This window comes from Harpegnathos saltator, unplaced genomic scaffold, assembly GCF_003227715.2.
Source record: "Harpegnathos saltator strain DR-91 unplaced genomic scaffold, Hsal_v8.6 scaffold87, whole genome shotgun sequence".
Lineage (NCBI taxonomy): Eukaryota > Metazoa > Arthropoda > Insecta > Hymenoptera > Formicidae > Harpegnathos > Harpegnathos saltator.
Window position 1 is genome coordinate 480,798 of NW_020230714.1, and position 15,460 is coordinate 496,257.

A 15,460-nucleotide genomic window follows, 5' to 3' on the forward strand; every position below is an offset into this window, starting at 1 on the left:
TGTCGCATCGCTTAGATCACTTCCCCGCCACCAAAACTCCCTGCCTGCCCGCCTCCTCCCCCCTCCCGCCCCTCCTCCTCGTCCTTCTCTTCCTCCTTCTCCTCCTCCTCCTCCTCCGTCCTTCTCCACCTTCCTCTTCTTCTTCTTCTTCTGGGCCGATTCTCTCTTCCGCCGCAAACCCTTGTCCCTCCCCCCCCCGCCTTCCTTCGCACGGCCGTTTCTTCAACGTTACCTCTCTCGCGCTACCGCGTCATCGTTCTCCACCTTGGTTTCTTCTTCGTCGTCGTCATCTTCTTCTTCTTCTTCTTCTTCTTCTTCTTCTTCTTCTTCTTCTCCTCCTCCTCCTCCTCCTCCTCCTCCTCTTCCTCCTGCTTCGTCGTCCTCTCGCCCTTCCGCCGCGACGAGCCGCGGACCGCCGCGCCGCGCCGCCCCGCCTCGCCCCGCTCATTTGAATAGCCCTTATTTATGAAAATTGAATTGAATGCTTCTCATTTATGAAGGTAATTGGTACCTGTCACGAGTCCTGCCGTAGGATATCCTACTTTATACGCGGATAAGCGGCGATAATTATTCTTGCAATTGAATTTATTTCTATAAGTCTCGTTTCCTCGGACCGGGGCGCGCTCACGCTCGCGAACGGTCACCGACGTGTTCCCCGATACGCCGACCATTCAACCCCCGTCGCGACGCGCGGCGTCGCGTGCTAAGAGCCATCCGGCCGCGCGGGAAAACGTTGATTTTTGCCGCGGTTCTGCGAGAGAGAGAGAGAGAGAGAGAGAGAGAGAGAGAGAGAGAGAGAGGACTCCCAGGGTGGAGACGACGTCCGACGAGCGACGTCTATCCGGAGGACTAGACGCGCGCGAGCGAGCGGATCGAGACGGGGGAACAGGAAGAGCGGGACTATGCTGCTAATCTCCGATAATTTATCGCCGTGCAACCGGTATTTGCCGGTATTCCAATAATTAACGGCGCGTAATCAATCGCCGTGGCTCCGTCGCGATAATTTATTGTTACCAGTTGAAGTTAGCGTAATAATTATCAGCGCGCAAGTTTTGTTACACTTCCGCGCAATAATCTTTCTGCCTGCCCTCCCCCGCCCCGCTCACCAGCGGCTAATCGCCGCTCGCTTTCGTAACGCTCGCGATTTTTCTCGCGACGTCAAACCAGTACTAATTTCCTTCCACTCGCGCTTCACACGTGCGCGCACGTGCACTTGTGTGTGTGTGTGTGTGTGCGCGCTCGCGCGCCGTTTATAACTATTATTTATCATTAACATAAGCCACTTCGATGTATTAATTGGCAAGGGCGTTAGTCATCCGGTCTTTCTCCGAGAGACGGCGAGAACGGTCCTCGACACGCAACACGAGACTCTCGCTTGCGTATGTCCGGGCCTCTTCGTTCGTATCCTCGTGATTGTCGTTATTACTCAGGACTCGGCGAGTCCTAGCTGTTACGGACTATTATCGATTCACGAATTCTCAATAGTCGGCCGGCGCGGCGCGGCGCGACGCGGCGGCGGAACTCGGCGGCGGCCGAGAAATGAATAGCGATGAACGCGGGTTTATGCTGGCAGATTTAAGAATCGAGACACGCCTCGGGATTTTAATACACCGGCTCGCCGATTCGTCGCGACGTCAGTCCCGGCGTGCTAGCGAACTAACGATATGAATGAATGAGTAAATTCGCGAGCGGCTCCGTGTCGACCGTGGCGATGTTGAATCGCCCGGCAAATGGCCGGCGATAGCCGAGCTCGATCGACGACAGAGCGCGGTCATTATCTGTATGACGCTGGAACTGTCGCGCGTTTCTAAATTTTAGATCGCTAACAAATATCGCCGATCGCGTAAACCTTTCTCCCTTCCACCCCGTTTTTCAGATTTCAACCCGTCTAAGCCTGATCTTCCTGTATTCCTTATTTATTATTTACTACGATATCTCGCATCTTGAATCTCTCGCTGCTTTGTCTATCATACGTAATTTACGCTAAGAGGCTTCGCCCACGACTACAGATTTTGTATTATTATTATTATTATTATTATTAACTGTGCAATTACTTGCTGGCTGATAAGGACGAGCCTCCGCGAATTGATACGCTCGATGGACTCGCCGCGGCGCGTCTCGCCGTGTATTTTCCGATTTCGCCAGTATAGCGATCGCTGTATTTCCACGGACCCTCCCCTCTCTCTCGCCCCCGCGGGCCGCGATGGTAACGGGGGGGTATCATGTTGCAGGGACGATCAAAGGAATCGGCGTGGCGCGTTCATGCGCGTTCATAATTTTAATGCTCGCCGACATCGCCTCTGATTACCGGCGTAGATCGACCGGCGTGGCTCGCCGGCGCGGGGAGTCCCCGCGAAATGGGGAGGATTCCCCGGAGGAGAACCGACCGCGCTCCGGCGGCCAATCGCTGTCACGTAACGCGGAAATTATCGTTCCCTGATTGCCGCGTAATGCGTCCCGGCGATTCCGCCGCCGCCGACGACGACGAGGCGTCCGGCTTTATCGTCTCGTCTTATTAAAAGCGCCCGGTAGCGCGAGCACGCGCGATTATTCCGTCGTCGGCCGTAAAACCACCATCGGCCGTCGTCGGCCGAAGAGCTTCCCCGGAGCCGCTCGCTCCCGGTGCGCCGGGAAATCGCACGGATCCATTCCCGATCGCGGGCCACGATAGCCATTCGATATTTACGAGCGATCGAGTCGGCCGCACCCCCCGACCCCCGATTCGCCGGTCGCAAGTAGATACGTACGTATACGCCGCGCGATCCTTCGGCACGGTTGGTCCCGGTTGTATCATTGTCCCGCGAGCGCCCGCTCAAAGGCGTGGGATCGCGCCGGGATGGAGGCTTCGCGTAAGGTTGCTCGGCGCGCACCGTCGAGTGACGTTCATACTCTTCGTAACGACTCGCGGGGACATCTAAGTTAACCCTCGACACGCCGGCCATTCACCACGTAGTGTTGTGTTGCCCAGCGGCCGAGAGCCGCGATAGTCGCGAGGCGTCCTCGCTGCGCTGCGCAGCACATCCTCTGTGGGCTAATATTTATAATATTGATGTGTACCATTGTGACTTTAGACTCGCTCGCGCGATAAGCTCGAAGGGATTTTTACGAGAAGCCGATAACCCCTCAGTCGGGCGTAGCTTTATTTTTTTTTCGGCTGAAATGTATTATCCAACAACGTTGTGCTCGACTGTGCGAAAATGTATCGACCTTTTACGCCTTGGAAAAATATAAATTCATCCAACAGACCGATGTTGCTATGTTGCTACTGACGAAAAATGAAAGATTACTTTGAGACGTAAGTCGTTTTACTAATAGCAAGGTGAAGAAAAGAGAGCGTTGAGCGGCTGTCGATCATGATCGACACTCGCATAACGAAAATAAGAATTAGTTCAACATAGCGATGAGAGAGAGAGAGAGAGAGAGAGAGAGAGAGACAGAGTGGACGTTCTCGCGTGTAATAAAATCGAAAGACAGGAGGAAGGGAAACAATGACGATCGGTCTCTTAATGAAAAACGGACGGGATTTTACGCGATCGAGGCTGACGCCTATGCGACGTGCCGCTCGTGTAGGGCTCGGATCCGATATCGTTCTGGAATTATATCATAAAACGTAACGGTGAATTTAATCAACGAGTGTTTACGTCGGTAGCCGTGTCCCGATGACTCTCGAAACTCCCGCAGATATCTCCGCCTCGGCCGGATACGATCGGTCTTATCGCGAGATATGCGCGCGTAGAGCCGGGATTAAATGGAAAAAAGAAACTTGCAGAGTTAGAATTAGAGTCGGGGGCTTATTTAACCTCCTCGAGTTCAACCACCTCCTCGAATTTACAGTTTGCAACGCGAAAATAGAAAGTCGGAGGCGAAAATAATTCTAGCACACACATTATTGGCGTGAAAACGAACATGCATCGTATTAAAAAGTAAGCGATGCAGCAAAGTTACATATATGATATTTAAAGTAGACGAATTCCTAAGCAGAGACGACGATCTCTGGTCATCTTCTCTCATTCTCAGCGCGAGCCCTCTATTCGTTTAGACGATTACGCGATGGAATAATATATTTATTTTGACGTACGAATAAAGTACGAATAAAATATCATAAAATAAAATAAACAATGTTAAAGAGAATGTTAAATTACTAAATAAATAAGAAGATACTAATCCATAGTCACATCTACTAATTGTACTCTGCGATGAAAAGAAGAGCACAACGTGTGCGGAATATTCGATTTCCGCTCCATTTCATGTGTCTACGACGTTTCGTTCGCGAGATTTTTCAAGTATCTGCCAACGATGCATACTATGGCCGTAAACAAGTGTGAACGACCTCGGGACGAGCTAGCACGTGCTTAGGCGACCGCGTGGCCCAAGCCACGTTCTAGTGGGGTAGGTCCGGGCTGAGTAGCGCGAGGCTACTGTTGTTGCGCGGTCTCGCTTCCGCCACCACCGAGCGGAAGTGAGTAGGTGCCATTGACCTCGCCCAAGTCGATCGCGACAGACCGCGACTCGATACGATCGCCGCCATCTTCGTTTCAAACGCGACGTAGAGACGCGGAACAAGACTCGTTGAAAAGCTTAGATTCTCGCGTTTTCACGTAACAAGCATAATCAAATAATAAAATCAGATCAGCAAAGGATGCAAATCAAATGCGGAGAGCCTTTAAGTAAAATGAAGAATTTTTCTGTAACTCGACTCTTAATTTTTCTCGTTGTCGGGATGTCACGAAGTATCGTAAGAGATCAATGAAAACCATCATCAACCTCATCATCGATCGAAATGTTCACCAATAGGATGGGAGCTAGAAGCAAACTATATCACTCTCGCGTATCCGCCGGCGATGTGCTTTTAAAAAAAATGTAATATATGCAATCTATATTTAAGATTTGTGACAGGAATTAAATTTAGATAATTACGTTTCTTCAAGTCCGCATCGACGTAGCTTCGCTGAGGTATTGATCGATATGATCGTACGACACGTCGATGAAGAAATACGTAACGTTTCGAGATACGTAACACTGACTCAGCTCTAAGCAGGATTCTAATCTAGGGGCGAGATAATTAATTTTCGCGGAATCCGCATCGTCGTGGCGTTGCGCGTTGCCGAGATACGAATTGCGAAATTTCGCGAGGCGATGGGCAGAGTGATCGAGCACATGGTCGAGCACGTGCTCAAGCGGTCACGTGAGCGAGTGGGGCTGACGAATAGTGCGGTGCGAGCGGCAATGTTGCGCCTTCTCGCTTTCACTTGCACGTAGGATAAACGAGCAGGTGATACTGACCTTGTTCAACTAACGACGAGTTGATATCTCCGTTCCTAGATGTCGTGCGCGCATCAGAGAAGGCTCGTTGGAGAGCTGAGATTTTCGCGCGTCCGAATAACGGGAAGTCGTCCCCCTTACGGTTGATGGAAAATCTGGAAAATGAAATGCAAATGTCGTCAATTCGTAGCAATGGAAACATACAGTAAAATGTTAACACATAAGAAAAATAAAAAAATTCTCGCGTAACCCGCGTCAACCTGTTTAATTCATCGCCAACTTACAAATCGGAAAACGTCGCGACAGTCGATCGCAATTGATCGATGCAACGTGCCCGGGAGACTCGTCGCCGACACCCGAAAGCTGTAAATAATTCTATGCAATACAGACATGTTTCAAACTGACTGCGCTAAAGGAAGAGAGGTAGAGAGGCGAAACGCCTCCAGCGGACAAATTGGCCGAGAGAATGATCGCACAATAACGACCTAGCTGTTCGCACCACAGTGTCCGCGCGAATCGCTTGAATTCGTTTCCGATCGCCAATCGCCCGCGGCGGTTGTATGTTTACGGGCCATCCGTATGACTTTTCCGTCGCTAGCACGAGCCGCCGTAAAGCACCGCAGCGTCTAGGCGGCTAACACGGCCCGCGTGTCGGTGTCACTTCCTCGCTGATGCACGCGCGGCACGTTCTCACGGCGATTACTCGGCGGAAATGTCCGTGGCGAAGCGATACCGGTCCCGAAGACAGTCAATAAGCGCAAACAAATTGGACACGTTAATCTAACGCGTAATAAGCTCTCGGCGCGTAAATCGCGCGCGCTATGCTACGCCAGGTTCGACAGTGCCGTGTGTGTTTGCTCTGCGAGAAGCGAGCTGCTCCTCCGCGAGAAATTCGAAACGCGACATGCGCGAAGGAGGGAAGCACGCAGTTGTCGCGTGCTTCCCTCCTTCGAGTCGCTCGCGCGAGAATGGACGACTGGGGACGTTGTCTCTCGCCTGCGACTAACACATCCCTCCGTTCATCTGTGCCAAAATCTGAAAACTGATCCGCCATTTTCCGACACCCTCGACGACATTTATCTCCGGAGCGGAGCTCCGGAGTATCCCCGTGTATATTTCCGGATACATTCCACCGCGCTCGATTCAATTATCGCACGGATCCCGTCAGAGAGTCGCTTACGCCGAAATTAATATCGACACGCCGAGTCGGCGTGACGCTTTTTTCATTTTGCGCGCCACGCCCGCCACGAGGGATACCGCGCGAGCGTGAAAACCGCGATTACCGGCTTCTCGAGCGTTCGTCGAGGAAGCCGCGGTCGCCTCGGCGTCACCGGGACTCCTCTACGTCATTAAGCACACCGGCGCGGCCGGTGTCTAATTAAGCGAGACGTTAAGTGGGGGCGTTCGATAAAGGGGGGTCCGTCCGATAAATTCAATTCGTCGGACAGCCGGTTAATACCCCCGCAGGACGGCGCTGAGAGGAAGACGAGGGCGAGGAGAGAGGGAGGGAAGGGTATATACGCGCGAGTGTACGGGGGTCAAGATAAACCGCGCGTTTTTTCTTCTTTTTTCTTTTTTTTTTTTTTCCCCAGAAAGATCTCGTTTTCGCGGACAGAGGCGGAGGATGATGGACCGGGCGGGGAAGTCGACGACGCTCCACGGACGACGAGGACGGACGACACGGTCGGGGCTGCGGAGGGAAAGGGGCGGCTTTCCCGCGTTTCTCCTCCCGGCCCCCTCGGCTAACGTCGTATAGAAGGAACGGAGATATGCAAACGTCTCGGCGCACGACGCTTGAACATAACTCAGGCACACATACGCGAAGGATACGACGCACACGGCCCCGGCGCGCTGAGGACACTATAAACCTCGATACCGGGCGAATAAAATCCCGGATTTACAGTCCTGATACCGAACGAGACGGTCCTGTCCTGTCCCGGTGCTGTCCTGTTTGTCGCTGTCGCACGGTGTGGGTTGGCTCATCAGTGATGGCCACGTTCCGCAGTATCTTTCCCCTCGGCACCGCCGCCGCTCGCCCGAGGATCGGCCAATCTCACACTCGTAGTGCGAGATGCGCGTCCGCTGACGCGTGTGTGCGTGCGTGCGTGCGTGCGTGCGTGCGTGCGATCGCGGACCTTCGTCGTCGGCCGCTCACGCACACACGACGACGGCGACGAGGCGATGATCGTCGTTAGCGCGACCCGCGGAGCCCGTCCGTCGATCTGCACGCGCGAAAAGCGACCGAAGGCGTCGAGGAAAACGCCGCGCTGATAATAATAGCCCGATTTCGACCACCGCGTTTGTGCCGCGCGTCGTCCGAGCGGTAGTTACGTTTCCGCGGACTGCCGGCAAAATTGCGAGCCGCGGCCTGAGACACGCGATGTCGAGAGTCGCGCGATGAGGTCGGGAATTAAGGAGAGACGGCACGATATAAGTGTTCGACAGCCGATGCTTGAGCGCGACGTTATCGCGCTCATTCGATCGCCTGCGGTTTCACGTTCACGCGTTAAACGCGCTCATGATGGCGCTCACGGCGAGGAGCTGATATCGGTCAATTGAAAATCGACCTCGTCCCGTTTTAGACAGCGTGAGCGAGTGGCGAGAGGAAGCGAGAGAGCGCGGTTCTCGAATAAAGATATTCCCGACTAGAAATGTATCCCATGGTCCTGATCAGGTTAACCTCATTTGGACATCAGGTCTCAATAAAGTAATACTATCGGGTCCTAGTAAGTCATGTAACGCAGCGTGGATATCAGGACCTTAGTAAGGATTCATAGTCAGGTCCTTATTGAGTTACCTTATGAAATCCTTATTATGTTTCTTTTTTTTTCAAATTATGATTACTCCTGAATACTCGCCACGGCTATATTGGATGACGATATTAGAAATAATAAATAACAAACTGAACATTCTTTCATGTCATTTTCAAAAAGATATTTGCATGAAATAATATTTTAGATCGCTTGAGCATACTTGTAAAATGTCTCGGAAAAGAAACATAAAATGAATATGATGAGAGCATAAATTATCACAAGGTGACAAGACATAAAGCAGTGTTAAAGAGAAAAGGTGCATGTCACGTTAATTTTACAACTATTTATTGACTGCTAAAAAAAGGATAGTTTCTATAGCATTTTACAAATATATTCAAGTGATCTGAAGTGTTTTTTCAATGCAAATATCTTTATATTTGGAAATGATACCCAAAAATTGTTTTGTTAAAACTTGATAATGCGAATCATATTAGATAGGTAATGAATAAGATCCTGACAAGGACCTGATTAACTGAACCATATTATATCATACACTAGGTTGATATATTAAAGTCCTAATGTGGACCCAATCATTATAACCTTGTAAAGGTCTTCTTTGCTCATTTGTCGTTAGGACATTATACAAGGACTGACTTACTTAGGATTAGTGACTTTCATTCACCCTATTAGGTCCTTATCAATGTTAGGTGAACCTGATCAAAATTTCTAGTCGGGTTCCGGCGGACGAAGCGCGCGTGTCCGATGGGGAGGGACTTCTGAAGAGCGCGGAGTGCGAGCACCTGGTCGCTCCACGAGATGCCGCCGTTGCTAGATCTGCTAGATTCGCTAGATCTGCTGCATCACTTGGAGAATTACAATAAGTATAAATGCAGCCATGGTGCGGCTTACATGAAAGCTTGACGACGCAATACACCGGGATTTGAATCTCCCGGACTAACCCGCCGCAAGCGATCCTTCGTTCGCGCGGAAGATGCAGCAGAAACCAACATAGGCAACTCCCTAAGCAACAATCGGACGAATTTATTCACTTTCAGGATACTCGCTCGGCGAATAATCAGCCGTGTCTAGGCTAATTAGGCTCGTCATCTTATGTCTCTCGTGCGCACCATCAGACCTTATTCAATCATCCAAACAAAATTATCTAACTATGCTCGGTAAGTGCCCTTTTCGACTGCGACTCGTGCATTCGCACGCCAATTCGCGCGAGCGACTGTGTGTATGTGTGTGTGTGTGTGCGCGCGCGCGAGATACTTAGAGAAACTGCTCCCTCTTATCACCCCTCACCGCGCGCTCGCCAGACAGAACCTTGTTCGATACCATTTCAGGACCTCCAATAACCTATCCGCACCGTTGCGATAGGAGCTGTCAGCCCGCACCCACACGCCGCGATGGGACCGCGAGACGCCGCGGCGGATAAGCGCAGGTGTGCCGCACAAAATCGTCTGATCGACATGCCGAGTGCACTGATCTCGATGACCTTCGCTAAAGGGTTCCCCCGCCCGACGGGGACGACGGCGGTGTTGGTGCGCGTCGCTGCGAGAAGCGCGTCCCGCGCGACGACGGTACCTGAAAGAGCGCGACTCACCGGGCGATTCGAGGTGCAGAGGGGGGAGAGGGGGGGGAACACACGGTCTCCACATGGCCGCGGATAATGAATTCTAACGCGCGAGTATTTGGCACAGATGCAGATCGGCAGGATCGTCATTGAGGGCGATTCGCCGATGATCGCGCGCGTCTAATCGACCGCCACGCCCTCCCCGCCCCCCTTTTCGATCCTGCGCGAGTGCGCGCAGATCTGACGAAGTGAACGAAGCGCAATACCGCCGTCGTGGCTCGCAAAGTCTTGTTCGCAGGACGATAAGAGAAGGGGCAGCCCGCTTTATTCTCCTCTCTCTCTCTCTCTCGTGCGCCATCTTGCGCCGCTTGAAATCGCGCCTAGTCTCCTAGATTACGAGGACACACGCTTCCCGCCGAGGAAAAAGCGAGACGAGGGGAACAAGGACGAGTCTGCTGACGAGTGCGTCCCGAGGACGATGCATAGTGCATCGCGCTGCGATTCGCAACAGTCGATACGCGATCCCGGGGTCAGCGATTTCCTCTTCAAGGATACAGCGGCCAGCCAGATTCCCTCCCGCGGGAGCGCCAGTTACAATCGATCCTGACGGGCAACGGCGGCGCTCGGGCCGGGTCCTGGCCGGCGCTTCCTCTTCCGATTTTCGAATGTACGTTGATTTGTCTGCGTCTTGGGAGTAGCGCGGGCGCACCGTCTACCGCCAACGGCCGGGGTGATGAATCAGGCATCGTTCGTCGTCCACGTCGTGGCCTGTACTCACCCTCGCTCGACATTAGCCGCGAGACTACTCCATCAAGCACGCCAGACGATACGACTGTGCACCCCCGTTGGAAGCTCACACCCTCGCCCCTCGTTCACCCTCGTCCTCGTCCCACGGGAGGCCGATGGTCATTCCCACCTATTCGCGTCCCCGACTTGCCGCAAAAATGTCCGTCTCTGTCCCCCCGTCTCGCCGCCCCCCTCCCGCCGCCGCCGACCGTCGTGAAAGTTGCGCGCGGAAGGCTCTCAACGCCGCGCCGTGAAAATTATTGACCGACGCGCTCCGTCCGAGCGAACGCGCACTCGTCGGATCTGACACGTGGACTGACGAGGGCCGGGAAGCGGCTCTCCCCCGCTTCGATTAGTCGCAAAGTTCCGGTAGAAAAGTCTGCAATTTTCGCAAGTTACTTCGAACTCGCGGAATCGCTCCGTGGGAGGCAAAGTTGATCAGCGTCGCGCAGGAACGCGAGGAAGTATAATCGACGAGCGTCAAATAATCGACCGAGATACTGCCCGTCGTCGGGCGGATCACGAGTGAACGATCGCGACGAGTCCTCCGCAAACTTCGATACGCTTCTCGCGAACAACGTCAGAGTTGCGAAAGCTTCGAAGATGCGCCGAGGTTTCAAACTAGTCCGCAGCGGCGACGCGGCTACGAGCGAGCGAGCGAGCGAGCGAGGACGAGAGCGCGCGAGAGGGGGCCGCCGATATCCTCGCATTATGCGACCGGGGGCTGTAAATAAGGCACGGCGCGCTCTCCCTTTCTGCCTTTCGACGCGTAAACACGAAGCGTTGCGGCGTGTACACGGGCATTAGGCGAGGTGGATCCCGCGCAGATTCCGAGAATGCATATAATTAAGCACGCTGCATCTTGTGCAGCAGCAAGCCCGTGTGTGCATGTGTACCTTCTCTCTCTCGCTCTCTCTCTCTCTCTCTCTCTCTCTCTCCTCCGTCCTCCACCACCTCCCTGGCGAGCGGGACGCGCGTAAATATACGCACGTCTAGGTCCCGCCGGCGGAGCCTGCCACCCCCGCGCGCCAACCCTCAAGCATCCGTCGCCTCCGCCGTTCCTCACAGGGCCGGCCGGACGGCGCTGAAACGCTTTATCGCGCTTCGCTCTGTCGTCATCCTGGAAGCCATAAAAATCGCGCGCGCGCGTCCCCGGACTCGCATCGATTCGAAACGACAGCAATCCGTCAAGCGATAACACCGTCGTCGGATGCCGTCACGCGACGTCACGCTACGCGCGCGCGAAACGTGGCTTTTGATTAATCAAGCGAGACTGTGTGATTTTCAGCGAGCCTCGCGCGTTCACGCTCGCTGGACCGTCCACCAAAGTGACTCTCTGATTTCCCTTCCCTTTCCTTCCCTTCCCACACTTCGCGCGCGCCTCTTGCCGACCGACCGATCGTCATTTTCGTCAGACGATCGAAATGTGGACACGCGTCTTTCCATTCGCATCGATCGGAAGCGACAGCGATCGGCCGCGCGACGCGCATGAACAAACGCGTCAAGTCACGCCACCAGCGTGTTTCCTCTCGCACGGTGGGAACGTAGTTTCTATTTTCTAATTAATCCGGCAGGAAATGTAAATCTCACGGAGGGCAGACGAGCCGGGCAGATCGCGCGATTATCCGAACCGGCCCTGATTCCTTAGCCCGCGCGCTCGCGCGGTGATCTACGGATCGGATTGCGCCCGCCGAACCGGCCAACGTGCGCGTCCGCTCGTCCGTGTGTGCTTACTTTATTATCGAGGCTCAAATGAGAATTTATGCAGACATAAACGCTCGTGTCAGCAACGCGCGCCGCGTAGGTGGGGAGACACACCGTTGAGCAGGCATCTATCACTCGACGGTGCCGGCTCGACCTGGCCGCCTGCCCCCGCCCCCGCTCGCCCGCCTGGCCGCCCGCGAGCCGCTGCCGCAGGTTCTTGTCGCGGAGGATCCCACGACGTTCGAGAAATGTCGGCGTCAGCCGACCCGAGGAGGGTGACGCGAAAAATTCGAGGGCGACTGACGACGCGCGGCGAGAGAAACGCCGAGGAGGAACACAGAGTCCGGCCGCGTAATGCGGCGCAGAAAATCGCGCCGCATTACGCGTCACTCGATTTGCGTCTTGTTGCCTCGCGTCTTTTCGACGCGAGGCCGACCAACGCGGCCGAGGTCCTCGCTGCGCGAACGCGTAGCCGCGCTAACAAACGACCGCGATGACTTTGCCCCGTGTCACCGTTCCGAATTTAAAGTAGGCAACGAGCGAGCGAGCGCGCGCGACTTTGCCAATCTGAATAAAGGGAGCAATGCGCTCGATATGGCGAAGCGTGGGCTAGAAGCGTCCTTCCCCTGCCGCCCTCACGCTCGTAAATAAATGAAACCTACGAGAAGGTAGCGCGCGCGAGCCGAGCGAGCGAGCGAGCGAGCGCGTGCGCATAAGTAGGCCTCTCAGGCGTACAAAAAGTATGCATTCCCCACTTTCGACGTGAATCATCGTAAAAGTGCACGACCGTTCAATATATTGTACTTACGCGAAGCGCCTGCCCGAGAGGGAGCGAGCGAGAAAGAGAGACGAAAGCGCGCGAGGTTTCTTTTGTCCGAGTATGCACCGCGTAATTCCTTATTCCGCGCGGCGAACTTTTACCGGCGAACTTTTGCCGGACGCTCCCCACCGCGGAACGGATAACCCGCGCGCTGATTCGCCTTTTATCGACACATATATACACACACACATACACACACACACACCAACCACCAAGTACGAGTCACCCCCCGCACACGGGGAGAATGTCGCAGCGAGCGATTGCAACGAGGATGATTTTCGTTGATTCGCGTCAGTTTCTTGATTCCTTGTTTTCTGTCAGCTTTGCTCTGAGTAAGAGTCAATCATAATTGACGTATTAAAGAAACACGCTGACTCGAAGATGGGAACGGAGTTGCCTGACGTCGCCGTGACAGTCGACATGTTGATCTCGAGAAGCGAAAGCGCGCAAGGAGGCGGAAAACGCGACACACGAGGAGGAGAGAAAGTGCAACCGAGGAGTGCAACGGAGCAGACGCGAGGAGACGAGGGCTAAGTAATTACCGTGTGCGAAATTGGGCCGAGAATCGGAGGAGGCACGAGAGAGAGAGAGAGAGAGAGAGAGAAAGAGAGAGAGAGGGGGGAGGGGAGGGAAGGAGGGAGGGAGGAAGAGAGAAAGAGACATCGGACGATGGGCATCGTACGTCGATGATTAACGATCCACTCGGATTCGGCATGAAGAATGCTACGGTATTTTTCACCGTCGACGTTCCCCGAACACTCTAAATTCCCAGCGCGGATCGACTTGGTGGCGTTTACGTAGATTAACGCGGAAGTCCCCATCACCACAAATCATTATTAGCATATTATCGGCGACACTTATCAGGGCGCTGCACGAAGTTCTACCCTCTCAAATAAGAGCCCGCTCATAAATCAGAAAGTGTCTTTCCTCGACTCGGTGATATTTCATTCGTTAACAGGTATATAATTACGTCCGCCGCTAAGTCCCGCCGATCAAATATTTTTCCACTCGGTGAAAATATACGCGTACAAAGAGACGGAAGAGAGAGAGAGAGAGAGAGAGAGAGAGAGAGAGAGAGAGAGAGAGAGAGAGAGAGAGAGAGAGAGAGAGAGAGAGAGAGAGAGAGAAGCGGCGGGCGAGGAGTCGCCTTGCGAACGATAGACGCCGTAAAGTGACTGGTTTATCGGCCGATCGAAGGTACGTCTTCATGATAAATATTTGCCTGACGATTATCCAACGGATTACCGTTACTTCTCGTAATTACGAGCCGTACGTTTCGCCGAGCGAGCGGATATGTGCGTGCTAGCGGCGCCGCGATTGCATCGCGCCGTAGAAAGTAAACTTGGAGTTTACCGTCGTCTTGCTCGTGCGACTCGCGTTGCGTGTGTGACACATCGTCGGAGTGAAACACTGCCTTCACAATACGCCTCGTGAGCCTCGGATAACCAACGACATGAAGCGTATTTCGTCGACCGGACAAGACGAAAATAGAATCGTGCGTGCAAAATGTAAAAAGGCGGAGAAAGACAGACAGAGAGACAGAGAGACAGAGAGACAGAGAGATAGATAGATAGATAGATAGAGAGAGAGAGAGAGAGAGAGAGAGAGAGAGAGACAAAAAAAACAAAGAAACGATGACGCGCATCGATCATCGGTTTTCTGGAATAATTAAAAGCGCGTTTGAGCAGGCGCGCATTTCGTGCCGCGCCGTGTGAAACGCGAACAAGAACAGAAAGGGTAACAACGAAAAAAAAAAACTTAATCGATATTTATCATTAATTACGATGACGGATCCGCGCGGATTTATCGCGCGCGCTTCGCGGCTATATTTCACCGCGCCGGCCGCCGTATATTTCGAAGGAAATTTTTCCACTTTTTTCAGTTATCCGCTCAATATCAGCGCAGACATAAAATGTATCATCACCGTTCGAAACGGAAGGAACGCTACCGCCATCACGCATCCGAAAATTAATCGGCGTGGGCGCAGCCGATAACGAATGGTGTTCCCGCCAAACGGCCAGTATATTTTACTTTGCTCTCCAGTGTCTGTTATTTTGTGCGCATTCTGGCTGTCCGCTCGGCACGATTTACTCGCCGGGCTCGATCAGGAATTTTCGAGTCGCGCGCGCGCGCGCGCGCTTGGCCGGACAAATACCTGCGAATCCATTAAAAAATTGCTGCCTCGCGCGCGCGCGACGATTACTCAAGATCGGCCGAGATCCTCGATGATCCTTGGGCCTGTCAGCTGGACCGACTGACTTTTCGTCCCTTTACCTTCGACGCTACGTTGGACAGGAAGGCGAGAAGTGCAACTTGGTGGCAAATGGAAGGAACAGAGAGGAGGCAAAGATCGTGAAACTATTCGAAGAACTTTCGATCGCAGGAAGCATCCTATAGTTTCCTAATACCTGCCTGCGGGTCTTTTATTGTTATCGCGGCTTGTCTTCCGGCGGATTCTCGTGCTTCCTCGCACTTTCTTACGACCCTCCATGCCGCCAGTCACGTTCTACTCGTGCACCTGATGCCTCTTTTCACGCTGTACCTCTCTGTTGGTCAGGT